We start from the raw sequence: 21,113 nt of genomic DNA, 5'->3' as shown, positions 1-21,113 counted from the left end.
CCAGCTATGTTCCAAAGGCATGATGTCCAGCTTCATTCCAGAGGCATGATGTCCAGCTATGTTCCAGAGGCGTGATGTCCAGCTATGTTCCAGAATGTTGATGTCCAGCTATGTTCCAGAGGCATGATGTCCAGCTATGTCCCAGAGGCATGATGTCCAGCTATGTTCCAGAATGTTGATGTCCAGCTACATTCCAGAATGTTGATGTCCAGAAGTGTTCCAGAATGTTGATGGCCAGATATGTTCCAGAGGCATGATGTCCAGCTATGTTCCAGAGGCGTGATGTCCAGCTTCATTCCAGACGTGTGATGTCCAGCTATGTTCCAGAATGTTGATGTCCAGCTATGTTCCAGAATGTTGATGTCCAGCTATGTTCCAGAATGTTGATGTCCAGCTTCATTCCAGAGGTGTGATGTCCAGCTATGTTCCAGAATGTTGATGTCCAGCTATGTTCCAGAATGTTGATGTCCAGCTACATTCCAGAATGCATGATGTCCAGCTATGTTAAGACACATGATGTCCAGCTATGTTCCAGAGGCATGATGTCCAGCTATGTTCCAGAGGCATGATGTCCAGATATGTTCCAGAGGCATGATGTCAAGATATGTTCCAGAATGTTGATGTCCAGCTATGTTCCAGAGGTGTGATGTCCAGATATGTTCCAGAATGATGTCCAGATATGTTCCAGAATGTTGATGTCCAGAAGTGTTCCAGAATGTTGATGTCCAGCTATGTTCCAAAGGCGTGATGTCCAGCTTCATTCCAGAGGTGTGATGTCCAGCTATGTTCCAGAATGTTGATGTCCAGCTACATTCCAGAGGCATGATGTCCAGCTACGTTCCAGAGGCGTGATGTCCAGCTACATTCCAGAGGCATGATGTCCAGCTACATTCCAAAGGCATGATGTCCAGCTACATTCCAAAGGCATGATGTCCAGCTATGTTCCAGAGGCATGATTTTCAGCTACATTCCAGAGGTGTGATGTCCAGCTATGTTCCAGAGGTGTGATGTCCAGATATGTTCCAGAGGTGTGATGTCCAGCTACATTCCAGAGGCATGATGTCCAGCTACATTCCAGAGGCGTGATGTCCAGCTACATTCCAAAGGCATGATGTCCAGCTACATTCCAGAGGCATGATGTCCAGCTACATTCCAGAGGCATGATGTCCAGCTATGTTCCAGAGGCATGATGTCCAGTTACATCCCAGAGGCATGATGTCCAGATATGTTCCAGAGGCATGATGTCCAGTTACATCCCAGAGGCGTGATGTCCAGCTATGTTCCAGAGGCATGATGTCCAGCTATGTTCCAGAGGCATGATGTCCAGTTACATCCCAGAGGCATGATGTCCAGCTATGTTCCAGAGGCATGATGTCCAGCTATGTTCCAGAGGCATGATGTCCAGCTATGTTCCAGAGGCATGATGTCCAGCTATGTTCCAGAGGCATGATGTCCAGCTATGTTCCAGAGGCGTGATGTCCAGCTACATTCCAGAGGCATGATGTCCAGCTACATCCCAGAGGCATGATGTCCAGCTACATTCCAGAGGCATGATGTCCAGTTACATCCCAGAGGCATGATGTCCAGTTACATCCCAGAGGCATGATGTCCAGCTACGTTCCAGAGGCATGATGTCCAGTTACATCCAGAGGCATGATGTCCAGCTACATCCAGAGGCATGATGTCCAGTTACATCCCAGAGGCATGATGTCCAGCTACGTTCCAGAGGCATGATGTCCAGATATGTTCCAGAATGTTGATGTCCAGATATGTTCCAGAATGTTGATGTCCAGCTACGTTCCAGAGGCATGTCCAGATATTTTCCAGAATGTTGATGTCCAGATATGTTCCAGAATGTTGATGTCCAGCTATGTTCCAGAATGTTGATGTCCAGCTATGTTCCAGAGGCATGATTTTCAGCTACATTCCAGAGGTGTGATGTCCAGCTATGTTCCAGAGGTGTGATGTCCAGATATGTTCCAGAGGTGTGATGTCCAGCTATGTTCCAGAGGCATGTCCAGATATGTTCCAGAGGCATGATGTCCAGATATGTTCCAGAATGTTGATGTCCAGATATGTTCCATAATGTTGATGTCCAGCTATGTTCCAGAATGTTGATGTCCAGATATGTTCCAGAATGTTGATGTCCAGCTGTGTTCCAGAAGCTTGATGTCCAGCTATGTTCCAGAATCTTGATGTCCAGCTGTGTTCCAGAACTTTGATGTCCAGATATGTTCCGTAAGCTTGATGTCCAGCTGTGTTCCAGAACTTTGATGTCCAGATATGTTCCAATCACCTCCCCTATTGACTGAGCTGCATTCCAACTTTGGGATGTGCTGCACTTACTGTCTTTCACACCCTTTTAAATCAGTGGAATTTTTCAGTTCTAACGGAACTGGATTGAAATACTTACAATAGAATATATTTTCTCTTTCACCCCCACTAAGGGAAATAGTCCTTCTACTCAGTAAGAGCATCATACTGTCCCAAAAAACAGCTGAAAAGCAGTGAACTCACAACAAACAAAGAACATGGTGGGATGTGTTAACTCAAGTTAACGTAATTCCCTTATAATGCACCTTTCTCTCTACGGTATTCTGACCTTGAACTTAAGCATGAGAATAGCATGCTATTCACCCACTATTGATCTGGGGTGGAGATGAAAGAAATGAAGGTGTGGTGGAGGTGTGTCTAGAGATACACCGCTTTCTAATGTCATGACTGTCTTGATCAGGTCAGGTTACAGGACAGCACAACCCTACAGATTATCTCTCAACCCCAACAGAGGAGGAGAGAGCTGTGGGTCTGAAGACGTGGGGGGGGTTTATGGCCCCACGCCCCTTGTAAATCTCAGGCCACAGACAAATTCCTTTGTCCTGTTACTATGGAGAACCAGCCTCAGAACATTAAACATGAAATAAAGGGACTTTGGAACAATGGTTTCTGTCAGCCACAATGGTGGTCATGACGATAGATGGAATATGAAAATGTACGTCATTTTTGTTCTGTTATTAAAGGTTAATAAATGACGTTATTATGAAAACATTGTGAAGGGTTTTCCTAATATATGTTTGATGTTTACACATTGTACGTTGTATGGAAAATATCAATATCAAAGATAACGTTTTGGGGAAGATGAAATGTTAAGTTAGTTGTCTAAAATGGGGTTTGAGATAAATCTAGCCTTGCCTCATTAACTTGGTACGCCCAGAGAACTGCCCTAAAGGCGGTTACGCACACTTCTGACCCAAGCGTATAAAACCTGTGAGTATAGAATTTACAGCAGGACTACGTGACCACAGCTGCAGCAGGGTCTGAAAAAGTCAACCAACCCAGAACGCAACGCAAGTTTGAGTACAAAGAGATGAGTAGCTGTGTCTAAGCGGGTGAATTCAAGTCGAACCACCTAGCCTCCATCTCCCATCGAATCGTGGTATCTAAAGGGTTTCATTCCTATGCTGTGAGCTCTGAGCTACAGAGCTGTCTGTCCTCAGAAGACCCCTTCCAGAGAAAAGGGGGAGGCGGAACAGACTCCTAAGCCACAAAGGACACGGACACCGGGAGGACGAGCAACGAGGTGCGCAGGAGAAGTGCGTCATCGAACAACGTTACGGTCAACGGAACGGTCCACGCAGATCATCACCACGTAATTACATCATTGTATTCTGACCCGTATAGTGTGTTGGCCCGTTATACTAAGTTCTAATCAATACCCTATAATGTGTTTTGTCTATGTGTATCTTTTACCATCATTTTAGCTTTTTAGTAAATAAATATTCAACTAAGATTGGTGTGGTACAAACTCATTGGTGAGACCCGGGTCTGTGCAGATTCAAGGGCTATACGACGTTCAGATTATGAGACTGATAGAGGAAACTGGTTAATTTGCGGCTGTTGTAAAATCGATATTCTGATATTTTATAGATAGAAACTCAATTATAAATAGAAACTCAATAAAAACTAGTTTTCCCATGGTGCCCCAGGTTAATGAGTTAATAATTGCTTGATTCAGTTAATCACGTAATTAAAAACTTGTAATCGTTCGATGAGCAACAGTCGTCACATTAACCAATACAATGTCACGACAGTAAACCTGACTTAATTTCCTCATAATTGCATCACCTTTGCCCACATTGAAACTATGAATAAGGTCGAGCAAAGTGTCGATTCCAAGTGAAACACCATCTCCTTTCTTGTTTCCTACAGAAATTACACCATTCTCAATACACTGTCATTTACAATTTGATAAGAGCTATATAACACAGAATAAATTTTAAAAATCCATTTTAGAATAAGGCAGTATCCTTTCAAAATGTGGAAAAAGTCAAGGAGTCTGAATACTTTCCGAAGTCACTGTATGTAGCAGTTTAAACCTGGAGCTCAGTTCCATGACTAGTTCACGACTGGACCGTTGTCATCACAGATCAACGACTAGTGAGGATTATTCAGGCAGATTTACAGAACTACTGGTCAACCCCTTATTGTAGACTTTTCTCAATTTACAACATTTCATGGATTGAACTTGAATATGGCAACTTCCAGGAGGAATCAAACCACTGTGTATTGACTAACCAATATATTTTGTTGGTTAAAAGCTAAATCATATACAAGATCAGGGTATTTTTAAAAGTACCAGTTGGTGCTGAAACATAGATGAATATGCATATATTTAGACGTCTCTCTTTCATTGATCCCTAATGTTCTGAACAGTCATCTCTATGTATTCTACTGAGTGTGTCGATCATTATGAAGGCTTTAGATCAGTCATCTCTATGTATTCTACTGAGTGTGTCGATCGACATTATGAAGGCTTTAGATCAGTCATCTCTATGTATTCTACTGAGTGTGTCGACGACATTATGAAGGCTTTAGATCAGTCATCTCTATGTATTCTACTGAGTGTGTCGACGACATTATGAAGGCTTTAGATCAGTCATCTCTATGTATTCTACTGAGTGTGTCGACGACATTATGAAGGCTTTAGATCAGTCATCTCTATGTATTCTACTGAGTGTGTCGACGACATTATGAAGGCTTTAGATCAGTCATCTCTATGTATTCTACTGAGTGTGTCGACGACATTATGAAGGCTTTAGATCAGTCATCTCTATGTATTCTACTGAGTGTGTCGACGACATTATGAAGGCTTTAGATCAGTCATCTCTATGTATTCTACTGAGTGTGTCGACGACATTATGAAGGCTTTAGATCAGTCATCTCTATGTATTCTACTGAGTGTGTCGACGACATTATGAAGGCTTTAGATCAGTCATCTCTTATGAAGGCTTTAGATCAGTCATCTCTATGTATTCTACTGAGTGTGTCGACGACATTATGAAGGCTTTAGATCAGTCATCTCTATGTATTCTACTGAGTGTGTCGACGACAAGGCTTTAGATCAGTCATCTCTATGAAGGCTTTAGATCAGTCATCTCTATGTATTCTACTGAGTGTGTCGACGACATTATGAAGGCTTTAGATCAGTCATCTCTATGTATTCTACTGAGTGTGTCGACGACATTATGAAGGCTTTAGATCAGTCATCTCTATGTATTCTACTGAGTGTGTCGACGACATTATGAAGGCTTTAGATCAGTCATCTCTATGTATTCTACTGAGTGTGTCGACGACATTATGAAGGCTTTAGATCAGTCATCTCTATGTATTCTACTGAGTGTGTCGACGACATTATGAAGGCTTTAGATCAGTCATCTCTTTAGATCAGTCATGTATTCTACTGAGTGTGTCGACGACATTATGAAGGCTTTAGATCAGTCATCTCTATGTATTCATTGTGTCGATTATGAAGGCTTTAGATCAGTCATCTCTATGTATTCTACTGAGTGTGTCGACGACATTATGAAGGCTTTAGATCAGTCATCTCTATGTATTCTACTGAGTGTGTCGACGACATTATGAAGGCTTTAGATCAGTCATCTCTATGTATTCTACTGAGTGTGTCGACGACATTATGAAGGCTTTAGATCAGTCATCTCTATGTATTCTACTGAGTGTGTCGACGACATTATGAAGGCTTTAGATCAGTCATCTCTATGTATTCTACTGAGTGTGTCGACGACATTATGACATTATGAAGGCTTTAGATCAGTCATCTCTATGTATTCTACTGAGTGTGTCGACGACATTATGAAGGCTTTAGATCAGTCATCTCTATGTATTCTTTAGATTATGAAGGCTTTAGATCATCTCTCTATGTATTCTACTGAGTGTGTCGACGACATTATGAAGGCTTTAGATCAGTCATCTCTATGTATTCTACTGAGTGTGTCGACTTATGAAGGCTTTAGATAAATGGAACTGAAACCCAATTGAAAGAAAACTCCACAAGAAATTCCGTTGGCCAGCATGGGACTGTTTTCCATGGTTGAATTATTGTATTCAGTGCATGAAAGGAACCACACTTGCTGAGCCCATTATACACCTGCATAAGGCAAGTCTGAAGTCTACTGAGAAGTGTGTAGGAAACGTGCTCATTTCCTGAGTCTGAATGCCGACTACTGAGAAGTGTGTAGGTGTGACGCTTGTCGTCTGGGGAAGGAGAAGAGGACCAAGGTGCAGCGTGGTAAGTGTTCATATTTTAAATATTTTAATGAATACTGAAAACAAAACCATAAACAACCAATGAACAGTCCTGTAAAGGTGCAACATCACACTAAACAGAAAATAACCACCCACAAAACACAATGGAAAACAGGCTACCTAAATATGGTTCTCAATCAGGGACAACGATTGACAGCTGCCTCTGATTGAGAACAATACCAGGCCAAACACAGAAATAGAAAATCATAGACAAACTAACATAGACAACCAACCCAACTCACGCCCTGACCATACTAAAACAAAAGTCAAAACAAAGGAACTAAGGTCAGAACGTGACAGTGCCCCCCCTCCGGCCGCAAAACCTGAACCTATAGGGGAGGGTCTGGGTGGGTGTCTGTCTGCGTTGGCGGCTCTGGCGCGGGACGTGGACCCCACTCCACCATAGTCTTTCTCTGCCTCCTTAACCGCCTCTGTGGCCTCTTAAGAGCGGCGACCCTCGTCGCCGACCTCGGACTGGGGGCCTTAGCCACGGGTCCCGAATGGACGGGAGATTCCGGCAGCGCTGGAGTGAAGGGCGATTCTGGCATCGCCGGCGTGACAGGCGGCTCTGGGAGCTCCTGGCTGACTGATGGCTCAGGACAGACTGGCGGCTCTGGCGGCTCAGGACAGACTGGCGGCTCGGGACAGTCTGGCGGCTCTGGCAGCTCGGGACAGACTGGCGGCTCTGGCAGCTCGGGACAGACTGGCGGCTCTGGCAGCTCCTGGCTGACTGACGGCTCTGGCAGCTCCTGGCTGACTGACGGCTCTGGCAGCTCCTGGCTGACTGACGGCTCAGGACAGACTGGCGGCTCTGGCAAATCAGGACAGACTGGCGGCTCTTGCAGCTCAGGACAGATGGGAGACTCTGGCAGTGCTGGGCAGGAGGAAGGTTCTGGCAGTGCTGGACAGGCAGGAGCACCTGTAGGGAGAAGACGGAGAGACAGCCTGGTGCGGGGGGCTGCCACCGGAGGGCTGGTGCGTGGAGGTGGCACCGGATAGACCGGACCGTGAAGGCGCACTGGAGCTCTTGAGCACCGAGCCTGCCCAACCTTACCTGGTTGAATGCTCCCCGTAGCCAGGCCAGTGCGGCGAGGTGGAATAGCCCGCACTGGGCTGTGCTGGCGAACCGGGGACACCATGCGTAAGGCTGGTGCCATGTACACCGGCCCGAGGAGACGCACTGGAGACCATATGCGCTGAGCCGGCTTCATGGCACCTGGCTCGATGCCCACTAGCCCGGCCGATACGAGACACTGCACAATGTACTGCACCGGGCTATGCACACGCAACGGGGACACAACAATTGGCAGCTGCCTCTGATTGAGAACCATACTAGGCCAAACACAGAAACAGAAAATCATAGACAAACTAACATAGACAACCCACTCAACTCACGCCCTGACAATACTAAAACAAAAGACAAAACAAAGGAACTAAGGTCAGAACATGACTGTAGGAAAGGTGTACATTTCCTGAGTCTGAATGCCAACTACTGAGAAGTGTGTAGGAAACGTGTACATTTCCTGAATCTGAATCGTGAGTTTGTGTTTAGTCAAACTGCTAAGAAAACACAAAATAATCAATTTAGCAAAGCACTGCTCTTCTCAAAGAGTTGTTGTAACATAACAATGCCTCGTCATCCAAGCATGGGAACAAAGTAAATGCCTCCTGTATTTACAAACATAACAATGCCTCGTCATCCAAGCATGGGAACAAAGTAAATGCCTCCAGTATTTACAAACATAACAATCAAACCAAACAAAAAACGATGACTATGTTTGTCTGCCCAATTTCCTCTGATTCTGTTAACTGCTTCAGTTGAGCGGCTCCAGAGTCTAACTGTATAGTCTGCTAGTCTAATAACCTTATAGTATATTTGCGTCCCAAATGGAACCATATTCCCTACATTTAACAGTCACTACTTTTGACCAGAGCGCTATGAGTCCTGGTCAAAAGTAGTGCACTACATAGGAATAAGGTTCAATTTGGGACGCAGCCTATGTCCTCTTTACTTTTGTACCTGTTTCCTCCAGCATCTTCACAAGGTCCTTTGCTGTTGTTCTGGGATTGATTTGCACTTTTCCCACCAAAGAATGTTCATCTCTAGGAGACAGAATGCTTCTCCTTCCTGAGAGGTATGACGGCTGCGTGGTCCCATGGTTTTATAATTGCGTACTGTTGTTTGTACAGATGAATGTGGTACCTTCAGGAGTTATGAAATTGGATGATCCAGACTTGTGGGAGTCTGAATTATTTTGATTTTCCCATGATGTCAAGCAAAGAGGCACTGAGCTTGAAGGTAGGCCTTGAAATACATCCACAGGTACACCTCTAATTGACTCAAATTATGTCAATTAGCCTATCACAAGCTTCTAAAGCCATTTTCCAAGCTGTTTAAAGGCACAGTCAACTTAGTGTATGTAAACTTCTGACCACTAGAATTGTGATACAGTGAATTATAAGTGAAATGATCTGTCTGTAAACAATTGTTGGAAAAATTACTTGTGTCATGCACAAAGTAGATCTGCCAAAACTATAGTTTGTTAACAAGAAATTTGTGGAGTGGTTGAAAAACGAGTTTTAATGACTCCAACCTAAGTGGATGTAAACTTCCAACTACAACTGTATATAGCCTACTATGTTACTATATTATACTACTTTAGGCTACTCTATTATACTACTGAATTACTATATATACAGGCTACTATATTACTATACATACAGGCTTACTACTAATATTTTACTGTATATAGGCTACTGTGCTACTATTATACTACTGTATTATACTATGGTTACTCCATTATACTACTTTGTTACTATAATATACTACTATAGGCTACTATATTCCTATATTATACCACTATATTATTATATTATTCTACTATATTACTATGTTACTATATTATACTACTATGTTACTATATTATTATACTACTATGTTACTATATTATACTACTATGTTACTATATTATACTACTATGTTACTATATTATACTACTATGTTACTATAATATACTACTATAGGCTACTATATTTCTATATTATACCACTATATAATTATGTTATTCTACTATAGTACTATATTATACTACTATATTACTATATTATTCTACTATGTTACTATATTATACTACTATGTTACTTTATTATACTACTATGTTGGCAATGGAACAGTCAGATACTATTTAGATCTACTCTGGGGTCAATGGGTCAGATATAAAGACATTCATATGTTCTACTCTGGGGTCAATGGGTCGGACATAAACTACACTATGAAATAAATATAAATTACATAAAGAATGATCGTAAAAGTCTTTGGGGAAACTTGACATTTTGGGAAAAAAGCCAACTCGGCTCCTTCATTCATTGAATCAGATAGCTCATTCATCACAAAGCCCACTGCTATTGCAAACTACTTTAATGACTTTTCATTGGCAAGATAAACAAACTTTGGGATGACATGCCAGCAACAAACGCTGACACTACACATCCAAGTATATTGGACCAAATTATGAAAGACAAGAATTGTACTTTTGAATTCCGAAAAGTCAGTGTGGAAGAGGTAAAAAACAAACAAATGTTTTCAACCCCAAAAGTCAATACTTTGTTAGAGCCACCCTTTGCAGGAATTACAGCTGCAAGTCTCTTGGGGTATGTCTCTATAAGCTTGGCACATCTGGCCACTTGGATTTTTGCCCATTCTTCAAGGCAAAACTGCTCCAGCTCTTTCCAGTTAAATGGATTCCACTGGTGTACAGCTATCTTTAAGTCATACCACAGATTCTCAATTGGATTGAGGTCTGGGCTTCGACTAGGCCATTCCAAGACATTGAAACGTTTCCCCTTAAACCACTCAAGCAGTATGATTAGGGTCATTGTCCTGCTGGAAGGTGAACCTCCACCCCAGTCTCAAATCTCAAAGCGTCATCCACCATTCAATTCTGACCAGTTTCCACAGCATGAATACTGCCACCACCATGCTTCACTGTGATGATGGTGTTCTCGAGGTGATGAGAGGTGTTGGGTTTGCACCAGACATAGCATTTTCCTTGATAGCCAAAATGCTCAATTTTAGTCTCATCTGACCAGAGTACCTTCTTCCATATGTTTGGGGAGTCTCCCACATGCCCTTTGGCAAACACCAAACGTGTTTGCTTATTTTTTTCTTTAAGCAATGGCTTTTTCTGGCCACCCTTCCATAAAGCCAAGCTCTGCGGAGTGTACGGCTTAAAGTGGTCCTATGGACACATACTCCAATCTCCGCTGTGGAGCTATGCAGCTCCTTCAGAGTTATCTTTGGTCTCTTTTTTGCCTCTCTGATTAATGCCCTCCTTGCTAGTCTGTGAGTTTTGGTGGGCTTAGTGGTGTTGCAGACTCTGGGGCCTTTCAGAGCAGGTGTATATATATATACTAAGATCATGTGTCAGATCATGTGACACTTAGATTGCACACAGGTGGACTTTATTTAACTAATTATGTGACTTCTGAAGGTAATTGGATGCACCAGCTCTTATTTAGTGGCTTCATAGCAAAGGGGATGAATACATATGCACACACCACTTTTCCGGTTTTTGAAACAAGTAATTTTTTTCATTTCATTTCACCAATTTAGACTTTTTTGTGTCCGTTACATGAAATCCAAATAAAAATAGATTCAAATTACAGGTTGTAATGCAACAAAATAGGAAAAATGCCAAGGGGGATGAAATACTTTTGCAAGGCACTGTATGTATTGACTATGGCTGATAAATTGCCGCTTCACATTAATTATGAAGAAATGTTCACGTGTGTTGTAATTTCAATTCACCCAATCCAGAGACAGTCATGTCCAATCACCTGTCTGTCCCACCCAGTCAGTCTTCTAAAAAAGCCTCCAGGGTCAGACACACTGAGAAATCTGACTGCCTGATAGCTACTCAGCACCTCTAAGCTCGCTAGCTTGGTAAAGCATTCCGTGTTGTGTGCATTGCATCACCACCCCATTTGTTTCATATGAAGTGTGTGACTGCCTGGCTCAGTTAGCGAGCTAATGTTAGCTAGCTAGATAACTAATGAGCAGTTCACTATCAAACTGAACCTCACAAAAAAAATCCTTTAAGCACAAAACTCCTTAGCTAGATGTAAAAGATTGAAATACTTGCTGTAGAGAAAAACCAGATGTAATTTTGCAGCTGAACAACTGTGATGAAAGGGGTAGATTATACACGGAGAAGTCTTTTTCCTTGGTCCTTCTTGTCACTTCTGTCGGTTCCTCACGTTGAGGTTTGTTGTCTGATAAGGCTCAAAGTCTTAGTTCTCAGAGGAGCATTGTGATTCTACAAGTAAAAATGACAGGTTTGTCAGTACCAGGTCAGTACACAGCAGGTACAGTACGTCTTTGTTCTAGCAAGAGAAGGAACGGCCTCCTACTGTGATGAATACCTATTGGCACGCAGATTTCTTGGTGTGTCTGTAACATTAGGTTTTCCAAAGATGGTCTACCTTGAAATTATAGGCCTGCTTGGTCTGGTGAAAGGTTATTGGGCTGCTGCTGTACAGAGATGAAGACATACTGCATTGAACTATTACATTGCTCTGGGAGAGACAGTGACCAACAGTGAATAGTTATTGCCTTAAGCAGACACCTTGTTGACAACTGTCCTTATTGACAAATGAGTGGATTGATTGGGTGTCATTGTTGTGTTGTTTAATTGTACTACCTGGTGTTATTGGTTGTCTACAGGGCATTGGGAGTCTGAGTACACATAACCTAGCCAGTCTGGAACTTTTATTGAAGAGAAGGAACACTGGAACGGAGACAGACACATTGAAGGGAAGGAACACTGGAATGGAGACAGACACATTGAAGGGACACTGGAACGGAGACAGACACATTGAAGAGAAGGAACACTGGAACGGAGACAGACACATTGAAGGGAAGGAACACTGGAATGGAGACAGACACATTGAAGAGAAGGAACACTGGAACGGAGACAGACACATTGAATGGAAGGAACACTGGAACGGAGACAGACACATTGAAGGGAAGGAACACTGGAACGGAGACAGACACATTGAAGGGAAGGAACACTGGAACGGAGACAGACACATTGAAGGGAAGGAACACTGGAACGGAGACAGACACATTGAAGAGAAGGAACACTGGAACGGAGACAGACACATTGAAGGGAAGGAACACTGGAACGGAGACAGACACATTGAAGGGAAGGCTTAGCCAATAAGCCTATTTATTGGTTCACAATAAGGAACCACCCTACCTTCAGGATTTTACCAGACATTGTGTAGCGGTATTTATTAGAGAGGGTAAAGAAAGATTTTGTTCGGGCGCCAGGCAGGTATTAACCATGCCGAAAGGAAAAGAGTAGAATAGAGAGAGTACCACTACCAGACACACACACATTAGCAGAAGAGACTGCCTAGAGGGTAGCCTGTTTACCAGATAGCCAGTGGAGAAAAAAGAGAATACACACCATATATAACCCACATCACAACACAGGGGTAACCCAAACAAGAATACCTCATACAATAATACTAATACTAATAATGGCAGAGCAATTCCACAGCAACTTCATACAAGAACGAACCCAGTCATCAACATAGGATTTGCAATAATCTGTATTATTTTCTAGTGGATGAGTGCAGAGGGTATGAATGTGGGGGGTGTTCATCGACACAACAAAGGCCTTAAAAATGTCCACAGTCTTCACGGCCACATGTCATTAGTACACCCCACCTCAATACAGTTCACATAATATACAACTTGCAAGCAACCTACTAAAATGTCCCTCCAAACACTTCTGGCAGGGAAATAATAGTCCAGCTCTAATGAACTTCAATGGGAAGTGCATTTGAAAAATAGAGAGTCTGTTGCAGGGTAAAGCACTGGAATGAGAGGGAAGAGAAAGAGAAAAAGATAAGAGAGATCTTAGCTGTGGTCTTCAGGCGTGCAGGTGTACTGTCTGACTGTCCGATGGTTTGTTGGTTTGTATGTTAAAGCTTCGCAACAATGTTGCTACTAATCCATGCGATCCATAACGGGCGCGGTCCCAAACGAAAACAACCACGACCTAGAGCGATTACACCGATGATTGAGTTATATACTCTATAAACTACACACGCTGAAAACAAACAAAACTTCTGCAGCACAGCACACACAATCAAACTGTCGCGCCACCCAAGAGCCCCTCCCCAAAGAGCTGAACGAGCTCTCTTTATCTCCTCCTTCCTTACTGCTCATGCGCTCTTAAAGTGGCAGCGCACGGTGAAGGCTCCGAGCAGATTTCGCCACACTCCTCCCCCCATGAAAAAACAATGCCTGTAGAAACAGAGGATACAGGCTTTGACAGGTTCATGTTCCTGCTACACAAAACCAGGGAAGTCCTCCTCATCAGAGTCCTCCACGAAGAGGTCCTGCAGGTGTTTGCTTTTGCCTGCGATCCAGCTCTTCTGCCGTAGGGTAGCAGGGCTTTAGGTCAACAACATGCACTGTCCTGACATCTTCCCCAGTGTCCTCCAAACAGACCAAGTAGTTCACTGGTCCCAACTGCTGCACTACACGGTATGGACCTTTCCATCTCGAAGCTAGCTTGGCAGTGAACTTCTTAGATGCCTTTGACAGATGATGTGAACGTACCCAGACACGAGACTGGGGTGGAAAACACACGTCTCGTCTATGTTTGTCATAGTTTCTCAGCTGTCGTTGTTTGGCTTTGGTTTTGCTGGCCTCCACTCTGGCTAGCAAGGTGTGGTGGTGTTGTATGGCATCAAATGCTGGGCAGTCAGGTGAAACATTCGAACTTTGCAAGACCCTGTCCATCGGACCTTTTAGTGGTCTTCCCAGGTGAAGTTCGGCGGGAGTGACCCCAGAAGTCTCCTGCACGGCAGAGTTTAGTGCAAAGCGAAATTCTGGAAGATGCTGATCCCACCTTGTGTGCTGATCCCCCACGAATGAAGCAATCATCCCCTTCAGGGTTCGGTTTACCCTCTCGGTCAGGTTGGTCTGAGGATGGTAGGCTGTGGTCAGCTTGGCAATTACACCCCAGTAGGTACAGAGCTCTTTGTATATTCCTGATATGAACTGCGGACCTCGGTCAGAGAGGATTTGGTCGGGAATTCCAAATCTGGTAAACACCTCCCTTCGCAGAATTAGAGCAATGGCTGATGCAGTAGCTTTGCGGAGGGGAAACAACTCCACCCAGTGTGTGTAGTAGTCCACTACCACCAATAAAAATTCATTCCGTGTCCCCCGGCTGGGAGGAAAAGGTCCCATGAGGTCAATTCCCAACATTTCATTTGGATGGTTCACCACGGTCTGCTGCATTTTCCCAGCAGGTCTGCCAATGTCTGGTTTGTATTTCTGGCAGACTTCACACTGCTGTACAAACTTCCGGGTATCAACCCACATGCCTGGCCAGTAAACCACCTCTTGTAGTCTTCGATAAGTTTTAAAAACTCCAAATGGCCACTCATGGGATTGGCATGATAAGCTTGGATTATCTGGTCACACAATGTAGAGGGAATGAAGACGCGATAATGGGTGCTGTGTATTCCATTTCCTCTTGGAGTTTTTCGATACAATTTATCCTGAATTATGCTATACTTATCATTGAAGCGACTCTTGGAGTCTTCTTCCGACAGACTCTTGTGGATCGCCATGATGGCAGCATCCTTCTGCTGTGCTCTCCATACACTCTCATCGTCCAGAGGAAAGGAATCATCCAGACATTTAGCGGTAGTATAAGTACTGCACAAGGGAGGACAAACATTGGCAGTCTCTGTAATACGAGAAAGGGCATCTGGTACAACGTTCAGTTTTCCTTTGCGATACTCAATGATGAAGTCAAACTTCTGCAGTCTGATAGACCAGCGAATAAGACGGCTGTTGGTCTTGCCTGATGCCAGAACCCACTGCAGAGCAGCATGGTCTGTGACAACGGTGAAGATCTTTGCCTCCAAGTAGTAGCTCCATTTCTCCAAAGCCCAGACCACAGCGAGGCACTCCCTTTCAGTCGTTGAATAATTCCTCTCGGCTGAATTAAGGGTGCAACTTGCATAGGCAAGAACTTCTTCTGTTCCAAGTCCTGTTTGTTGAGCCAAGACTGCTCCAAGTCCTGTTTGACTGGCATCCGTGTACACAATGAAATGAGCATTCAGGTTAGGATGTCCAAGCACTGGAGGAGTAATTAGACTGTTTTTGAGTGTGTCAAATGCACCTTGGCATGCAGCGGTCCATTGGAATTTCACACCTTTCTTCTTAAGGTGGTTGAGGGGTTCGGCTACCTTTGAAAAGTCAGGCACAAACCTGTGGTACCATCCAGCCATACCCAGAAACCGCTGAACAGCCTTGAGGGATGTGGGAATTGGGAATTTCTGCACAGCTTCAACTTTGGCTGGATCTGCATGGATACCTTCAGCATTAACCACATGACCAAGGAACTTGAGTTCTGGCAGACAGAAACGACACTTCTTCAAGTTCAAGGTCAAACCTGCAGCCTTTAGTCTGTCGAAGACGGACTGAATGTCTTGCAGATGATCCGCAACAGAGGAGTAGATTATGATGTCATCCAGATACACGAGACAATTTCTACCCCTCAGATCTCCCAGGACAGTCTCCATCAACCGTTGGAAGGTTGCTGGAGCATTCTTCAAACCAAAAGGCATGACTTTGAAGGAGTACAAACCAGCAGGGGTGACAAAAGCAGTCTTGTCCTGACTAGCGGGATCCATTGACACCTGCCAATAGCCACTGTTCAGATCCAGATTACTAAAGATGGATGCTCCTGCCAGAGATTCCAGTATGTCATTTATGTTTGGTAGAGGGTAGGCATCGCTTTCTGTTATGGCATTCGGCTTCCTGTAGTCCACACAGAATCGATATCCACCATCTTTCTTAGGAATCAGGACAACCGGAGAAGCCCATCCAGAAAAAGAAGGTTCCACAATTCCATTCTCCAACATGCTTTTGAGCTGTTCATTGAGAATTGCCAGTTTGGTGGGGGACAGCCTGTAGGGACGCTGCTTAATGGGGACCTCATGCCGGGTATAGATTTTGTGTTTGAAGACGGTTGTACGGCCGAGTGTAAGAGTACAAACCTCACTGTTCATGTCCAACATCTGGGAGAGCTGCCACCTTTCATCATCCGACAGACATGCCTGTTCCACCGCTTGCTTGATGTAGAAATCCGCATCAGGTTTGTTTTTGCTCTCGGATAGAAGGGGGTACGGCGGTAATCAGGGTGATAGTTTGGTTCTCAGACTTCACTGGTGGAACATGTTTTTGTCTTTGTCTCTTTATATTTTCTCTGTCTCTGACTTGACCTTGTCCGGACTCTGCATAATGTAGCAGGCTCCAACCTGAAATCAGTGCATTACCAGGTTGAAATGGATGAGGCTGGGAATAGTCAGAGTGTAGCCGATAGGAGGGTTCGGACATAGAGATGGTCAGTCCACTGAAGAACAGGAAGTCTAGGCCAAGGACTACAGCAAATGCAAGGCTTGAGTCTGCAAGTATTGCCACAGGAAGGTTAATAGTCTCACCATGCAGTTTTATTATTATACTAATCCAGCCCAAGGGAGTGGTAGGTTCTCCATTGGCCAAGTACAATGGTCCTTCCTCCCATGTTCGTAGCTCCTCATGAGGTAATGCCATGTTCTGCCACAGGGCCTCTTGCATCAGGGTGTAAGATGCCCCTGTGTCGATTATGGCCTTCCCTCTCCAGTTTCTAACACTCAGAGGAACCAATAGTTGTTGCGGAATAGGAATAAGACCGCTAGCTGTACTGTCTAAAAGCTTCATGGTGGGCATTAAGGCTGACCCAATTGTATGCAAGCCACCACGCCTGTCTAGACTTTCAGTCTTCGGTCCTTTCTGACCTTTTCCTGAATCCTGACGCTGGACATAGAGCGGGCAAGAATCTGGAGGATGTTGGACTTTACACCTCCAACACACAACTGGACATTTGTCCTGGATCTTGGGTACAAATATCTGAGACTGTTTAGCCCTAAGAGAGTTATGGGTATACTGGGATGAGGGAACGGGGTTTTTAGTTTGGAGGTGGTGCTTCCAGTCCTTCTCAAACTGAGTCCCAAGACGCACCAGATCATCCACATTTTCCACACGTTCTCGAAGTTGACTAGCAAGGCGGGGAACCATGTTCTTAAGAAGGAGTTTAACCATCTCCTGCTCAGTAATGTCAGCCTTCCATCTCCTACATAGAACTCGATAGGAGAAGGCAAAGTCCCGTATTGGCTCTGCTTCACCCTGGACTCTGTTACGAACACGTTCCGCCAGTTCATCCCCATAGTCCTCTGAGAGGAAGGCTAAGAGGAACATTTTTGAAACTCCTCCCAGGTTGACACATGTTCACGGGCTATCTCCCACCAGTCTCTTGCTGTACCATGGAGAACACTGCAGAGGGTAGCAAGAACCTCCAAGTCAGTAAGGGGCCGGATAGAAAGAAAATCATTACACTTAGATAAGAAAAACAGTGGATCAACATCATCTTCTGGGCTGCCAAAAGTGGGGAAAAGTAGTTTGATAGGGAGGGAGCGCTCTAGAGGAGGCATGACAATGGCAGCGGGAGTTCTGTTGTTTAACAATATCTTCAGAGGGGTTTTTGTAGTACTACCTGTTCCTATTCCCTTACTGGCCAAGCCAGTGGCAGAGGTAAAACCTGAGGGAGGTGCAGAAGATTTGTCCAGAAGGGAAAAGCACTGCATTACCTCCTGGTGCAGCCCTTCCAGTTGAAGGTCTGTGGCCTTCTGTGCTTTTTCCATCTCATTAACGGTGTCCTTTTGAGTCTGTTCAATCAAAAATCGTAGTTCCGCTGTGAGAGAGTTCTTCATGTCCTCCATAACTTCCTTCAGATAAGAACACACTCCCTTCACAACAGAGGCTGACTCTTCTGCTCTCTGTTTTTGTTCGTCCTCAAGTAAGAGTATGACTTGATGATGGTTAGTTTCCATTTGTGTTTTGAACCGGTGCAGTTTTCCTTGAATATCCTGCTTCAGAGAATCTTGTAAATATTTCTGCCTCTGAACAATTTGTTGTTGGTTTTCCTCCATTTGACAGGGAAGGTAATCCAACCTCCGCTGCACATCTGTCTGATGAGCCTCCACACATTCACTGAGTTTGCGAATTGCATTCTCCTGCATTGTCAAACTATGATTGGTGTGTGTCCATTGATGTTCCAGTTGTCCAGTGATCACAGAGACACCTCTCCCAGTCTCTCTGGACAGGGTAACCGGAAGGGTTTGAGGGGAGGGTAATGGTGGAGATGTTATAGGTGAGCCAGAAGCCTGGGGATTAGGGGCAGTGCTATCCAACTCCATTAGTTCATCGAGTCCTTCCACAATGAAAGAATCCCGAGCATGATTACCGTCAGGTGTGTCCACATTGACACAGTATGGGGTTCCAACAAAAGACATGATTCAACCTTGTGTGGATGGTGTCATGGGTGTTTCTCTTCAAGTCCCTGTTTGGGCGCCAATTCTGTAGCGGTATTTATTAGAGAGGGTAAAGAAAGATTTTGTTCGGGCGCCAGGCAGGTATTAACCATGCCGAAAGGAAAAGAGTAGAATAGAGAGAGTACCACTACCAGACACACACACATCAGCAGAAGAGACTGCCTAGAGGGTAGCCTGTTTACCAGATAGCCAGTGGAGAGAAAAGAGAATACACACCATATATAACCCACATCACAACACAGGGGTAACCCAAACAAGAATACCTCATACAATAATACTAATACTAATAATGGCAGAGCAATTCCACAGCAACTTCATACAAGAACGAACCCAGTCATCAACAGAGGATTTGCAATAATCTGTATTATTTTCTAGTGGATGAGTGCAGAGGGTATGAATGTGGGGGTGTTCATCGACACAACAAAGGCCTTAAAAATGTCCACAGTCTTCACGGCCACATGTCATTAGTACACCCCACCTCAATACAGTTCACATAATATACAACTTGCAAGCAACCTACTAAAATGTCCCTCCAAACACTTCTGGCAGGGAAATAATAGTCCAGCTCTAAAGAACTTCAATGGGAAGTGCATTTGAAAAATAGAGAGTCTGTTGCAGGGTAAAGCACTGGAATGAGAGGGAAGAGAAAGAGAAAAAGATAAGAGAGATCTTAGCTGTGGTCTTCAGGCGTGCAGGTGTACTGTCTGACTGTCCGATGGTTTGTTGGTTTGTATGTTAAAGCTTCGCAACAATGTTGCTACTAATCCATGCGATCCATAACGGGCGCGGTCCCAAACGAAAACAACCACGACCTAGAGCGATTACACCGATGATTGAGTTATATACTCTATAAACTACACACGCTGAAAACAAACAAAACTTCTGCAGCACAGCACACACAATCAAACTGTCGCGCCACCCAAGAGCCCCTCCCCAAAGAGCTGAACGAGCTCTCTTTATCTCCTCCTTCCTTACTGCTCATGCGCTCTTAAAGTGGCAGCGCACGGTGAAGGCTCCGAGCAGATTTCGCCACAATTGGATCAGAACACCAACATATAAACAGATGCAGACACAGGACGCAGATGGTTGGAGTTTAAGATGTTTAATAATCCCAAAGGAGTAGGCAAGAGAATGGTCGTGGACAGGCAAAAGGTCAAAACCAGTTCAGGAGGTACAGAGTGACAGACAGGCTCGTGGTCAAGGTAGGCAGAAAGGTCAGGCAGGCTGGCACAGAGTCCAGAACAGGCAAGGGTCAAATCCAGGAGGACTAGAAAAAAGACAATAGCAAAGGCAGGAGTATGGGAAAAAAACGCTGGTTGATTTGGAACATACAAGACGAACTGGCACAGAGAGACACAAGGATAAATCCACTGGAACAGAGAGACAGGAAACACAGGGATAAATACACTGGAACAGATAGACAGGAAACACAGGGATAAATACACCAGTCAGCCAGGGGCCGCCAGTGCCGCCAGTCAGCCAGGGGCCGCCAGAGCCCCTCAGCCCAGAGCCGCCAGAGCCCCTCAGCCAAGAGCCCCTGCCCCTCAGCCAAGAGCCCCTGCCCCTCAGCCAAGAGCCCCTGCCCCTCTGTCCCGAGCTGCCGCCCCTCTGTCCCGAGCTGCCGCCCCTCTGTCCCGAGCTGCCGCCCCTCTGTCCATTGAGAAGAGTTGCCATGGTGAGGAGGCCATGGAAGCGGACAAGGTGGGGGACTAAAACTATGGTGAAGTGGGGGCCACGTCCAGCACCAGAGCCGCCACCGCGGACAGATGCCCACCCAGACCCTCCCCTATAGGTTCAGGTTTTGCGGCCGGAGACCGCACCTTGGGGGGGGTAATCCATCCCATTTATACCTGACAGTCGAGTGAGAATAAAAGTCTGGTCTCTATTACTTTGGTTTCACAGTGCAGGGCCACTGTGGCTTACCTCACAGCCACCCAAGGAAGCCTCCAATCAGCCAATATGTCAGCCAGTTGAAGGTTTCACTACACTGGGCTTTACTGGAGGCTTCACTACACTGGGCTTTACTGGAGGCTTCATTACATAGAGCT

The sequence above is a fragment of the Oncorhynchus tshawytscha genome, linkage group LG13, assembly GCF_018296145.1.
Source record: "Oncorhynchus tshawytscha isolate Ot180627B linkage group LG13, Otsh_v2.0, whole genome shotgun sequence".
Taxonomy (NCBI): domain Eukaryota; kingdom Metazoa; phylum Chordata; class Actinopteri; order Salmoniformes; family Salmonidae; genus Oncorhynchus; species Oncorhynchus tshawytscha.
This window is presented reverse-complemented; position numbering follows the sequence as displayed.